Source organism: Dioscorea cayenensis, chromosome 5, assembly GCF_009730915.1.
Source record: "Dioscorea cayenensis subsp. rotundata cultivar TDr96_F1 chromosome 5, TDr96_F1_v2_PseudoChromosome.rev07_lg8_w22 25.fasta, whole genome shotgun sequence".
Classification (NCBI taxonomy): domain Eukaryota; kingdom Viridiplantae; phylum Streptophyta; class Magnoliopsida; order Dioscoreales; family Dioscoreaceae; genus Dioscorea; species Dioscorea cayenensis.
Genome location: NC_052475.1, coordinates 15177655 through 15182128, shown reverse-complemented (window position 1 = coordinate 15182128; position 4474 = coordinate 15177655). Strand labels below are relative to the sequence as shown.

The following is a 4474-nucleotide window of genomic DNA, read 5'->3' as shown; positions in this document are numbered from 1 at the left end:
ACAAGTGTCAATCAGGCATTCCTAAAAATTCAAGCACGAACTAGGAGCATGAGAACATTCAATGTTAAAAGTCTCCTAAACTCAAGAATATTATCATTGCAACTAAGGTGAACCACCACACTATGTGAGGCTGTATGTCAATCAGTAATATAAAAGACATGTGCACTATAGAAACTTCCCCCATACTTAAGTTAGACATTGTCCCTAATGTATACATGCAAGTCCACTCTAATGTATATCAATCGGGAGAGTATGTGTGGGAGAAGTAATCAAAAATACTCCCCTGACTCCTGTTGTGCATTTGATGGAGCTAAACTTGGGAGTGATGATCCGGGATCGGTTGTGAAGCGTGACACAACCAAGTGCAAAAGCACCTCGCTCATGTCCATGACTAGTTCTTAATTCCCATATCGATAAGACTATCCGCAAGAATACATGAGGAGGTTCAAGAGTTCAATAAAACAAAAACAACCCGAGTAAATAATGTAAAAGCAATGAATACAACTCAAGACCACAAAATGAAAAATAAACTCAGAATGAAAGTCATTTCTGAGTATACAAGTCCAAAATGAAATACAAAAGTAATAAAGCGACGAGAAACAAAAGTCATGTCTGAGTGTCATCACCGCTCGGTTCTGGCCGCCGATAATCAACATGGCGCCGGCGATCGTAACGGTGGGCGGAGGGCCGAGGTCGCTAATCAACAATCGTGTAACTTGTCGAAATGGGCCATCACACGGATACCGGGCCAATGTATGATAAGTGCTTCGCGCGATATGAATGCGGCCGCTCATTCCTTATGTCGAGCATTACTTTTCTCGTGTTTTTACATTAATATGTGATTTTATGTTACTTTTATGCAGTAGGGTTGTGAGGCCGCAGTATGAAGGAAATAGGCCAATGTGGATCATAATGCACCTATTTTGGAGGAGATCTTGCTAAGGTTCAAACGCAAGACATAGGTCAGATGTGAGATGCTAGAGTGTGTGCCACCTCCTCGTATTCGAGTGAGCACATCCATTTGGAGGCACAAAGGCGCCACACTCTAACATTCTCGATTTATGCATATAAGAACAAGAGATCCACCAACGTGCACATCATTGAAGAGGCAAGTGATTCACGATGTAAACGCAGTGCCCGCTTATGCTACCCCCAATGAAAGTATGGAATTCGGGAGTATTTCCGCATAGTACATCTAGAAAGGTGTCAACGTAGCAAAACACTATAGCAAGTAATTTAGCAAGAGTACTCGAGAAATCGAGAAATGTAGAATCCACACGGCGTGCATGGAAATTATCCACGCCTGTGTGGGAGTTCCACAGGGCGTGTGACATCATACACGCCTGCGGAGTCCCCGATTCCAGCTCTATTTAAAGCCAATTTCAGCCCCGATTTTGATATTCTTTTTCTCCATCTTTTCCCCAACTTGTGAGAGAACTTCGCTAGGGTTTCGAGGGTATTGGCCATAGGTTTTGGAGAAGTTCTACGCTTCGACATCGTGATTCCATTAGGAAGAAGGTTGGTAGGGAGCTTCGATCGAGGCGCATCCTATACCCCGATTTAAAGGAATCTTTTGGACGACTGAGTAGAGGACTCTCCACAAGACCATCGACACGACCATCGAGGGGGTTTCTTTTATGGATTCATTGCTTTACATTCGATTTCTTTTGATTGTATTAAGCTCCATGGAGAGCTAAACCCCTAGTGGGTACTTGGATGATTGTGAACCCTAGGATGTATTCGCTTTCATTGAACTTCTTTATTATGCTTTCAATAAATTGATGTTTATTGTGAGTTCCAACCTTTGAATGCTTGATTGTATGAACATTTCCCCTAGAGTGACACTAGGGTTGAGAGTTCTTGTTGGTAACCTTATGAGTGAGTGACACACCACGAGCTGCTAGACAAAGCTAGGGTTGGAGAGGGTCGAGAGGGTGAGTCGAGAGGCAGTGAGCGTCCCCTTTCCTCTCGGGCGTGATAGATTCTACCTCCGCTCCTTGAGTTCTTTGCAGCCCATAATAGAGTGAGTGGTCTAAGGGATGAACCTCCGCTGGGCCTAGTTGCGTGCAATGGAGTGAAGCGCTGAGAGGATCTTAGTATCTAGGGCTTAATTGTGGCTAGGGACCTTCCGCCTCGACCAAAGGGTTAGGTCTATATTTAGGAAGAGATTTATCACTTGGAATCCCTAGAGTTCATTGTAACTCTATGCGAAAAGTGCGAGGTGTTGAGATTGTTCGATTTCTACTCCGGGACATGTATAGAGTTAGGCATAGTTGACCTTAGATTTGGGACTATGTATGTAAGGATTTCCACGACTCACCATTGCATTGATTAGGAAGCATAATAGAGAGTTCTTGCACTTGAAGCAATTATCCCTAGGTGAAGCATTATCCGAGTACCCCATCTTTATCGATTGCCTTACCCTCTTCTTACTTTTTGCTCTTTCACTTGTTGATTTTATTGTTGAGAATTGAATCAATTTCACACCTATCACAATTGATCTTCCACATAGCTAAGAATCAAATTAAGTACTTTTCACCCCTACTCCCTCGTGGATTCGATCCCGCTCACCCGGGATTATTACTTCAACAAGCCCGCATACTATGGATATAAGCAAGGGAACTTGTCAAGTTTTTGGCGCCGCTGTCGGGAGCTAGGCGTTTAGAGATACTTTTGCACTTTGTTTTTCTTAGCTATTCCACTACACATTCTATTTCATATCTTCTTATTCTATCATCATTCTGATCTTTACTTTTGGTGCACTCCAGTGTTATGACCCGAGGGAATCCATCAATATTGATTGAAGGAGACCTTAAGCTTGAACGCATACTTCAAGGAAAGGGAAAGAACCTGTATAAGAACACTCTAATCCAGCTGATTTGGAAGTAGAAGGATCTGACAACATGGCAGAACAAAATGAGCAACAACGGACACTATCGATTATGCCAGACCTTAAGTGTTGGGGACACAATCGAGTATTGTGCGTCCCCCAATTACGGCTCAGAATTTCGAGCTAAAGTCGACATTCATCCATATGCTGCAGCAGTCCGCACAATTCAACGGTTTGGCCGATGAGGATCCAAATAGTTACATAGAGAGCTTCCTCGAGGTGTGTGACATGCTGAAGATAAATGGTGTGACGGATGATGCCATCAAATTGAGAGCCTTCCCATTTTCCTTAAAGGGGAAAACAAAGCAGTGGCTACACTCATTGCCTAGGGCATCAATCACTACATGGGAGGAGATGGTAGAAGCTTTTCTAGCCCGTTATTTCCCTCCCGGAAAATCAGCAAAGCTTAGGAATGAGATCTCATCCTTTATGCAGTTGGAATTGGAGTCTCTATTTGAGACGTGGGAAAGGTTCAAGGAACTCCTGCGCAAGTGTCCGCAACACGGATTCCTGGAGTGGATGATTGTTCAAACCTTCTACAATGGTTTGAACCCAAGTACAAGGCAACTCTTGGATGCGGCGGCAGGAGGTACCTTAGGTAGCAAGACCCCCGACAAGGCTCGTCAATTGATTGAGGAAATGGGGTTAAATAGCTACCAGTGGAACGCTTAAGATAAGAAAAAGGTGGCCGGTCTCCATGAAATTGATGCGGTAACTTCATTGGCGGCCCAAGTGGAGAGTTTGAGTAAGAAGCTAAATCTTATAGCTTCGAATAGAGTGGTGGCCATAACCAATTGCACCGGTTGTGGTGGAGGACATGCTCCCTCCGATTGCCCAATTGTTGTTGGTGATGTTTCTTCAGTTGAGAATGTCGACTTTGTAGGTAATGGAATGAGACCCTCAAGGGAATCCATACAAGAACACCTACAATTCAGGTTGGAAGAATCATCCCAACTTTTCATGGAGTAATGAAGGACCACGTAAGACCATGGGGTCATCGGGGTTCCAACAACAACAACAAGCCCCTCAAGTGGAAAACAGAATTTCATGTTTGGAAACCCGAATGACGGATTTGGAGAAGCACTTGGCTAGATTTGTTCAATCGGTAAATACAAGGTTTGAATCACGAGGCTACACTCGCAATCACACGCGCCTTCTTGCACAACCTTGAAAAATCAAGTGGGGCAAATTGCGTAAATCTCTTTCCGAAAGGCCACATGGAAGTTTACCAAGCAACACGTAAAACCAACCCGAGAGAACATGTGAAGGTGATCGCTTTGAGAAGCGGTCATGAGGTTGAAGGGCGGCTTCCGAGTGAAAAAGCCGAAAAGAACACGCACCCGAGGTCGTAGAGGTTGAGAAGGAGCAAACAAAGAGAAAGAGGTGGCATCCCCATCTTTCAAGCCAAGAATCCCTTTATCCCTCTAGATTAAAGAATGACCAAGGGATGACCAAAGATAAGAAGTTCCCCGAGTTTGGTCAAGCAACTCCACATCAACATTCCTTTTGTTGAGGCTTTGGCTCAAATGCCTAAGTATGCAAAGTTCCTGAAAGACCTATTGACCAACAAGAGGAAATTGGAGG

General features: G+C 44.0%; 1 non-coding gene across 1 annotated transcript; it reads right to left on the bottom strand.

Moving 5' to 3' along the window:
• Positions 1–3292: 3292 nt before the first annotated feature.
• On the bottom strand, positions 3293–3399 carry LOC120262741. Its single transcript, XR_005536994.1, has one exon. It is a non-coding gene; the product is annotated as a small nucleolar RNA R71 (small nucleolar RNA).
• Between the last annotated feature and the right edge of the window lie 1075 nt (positions 3400–4474).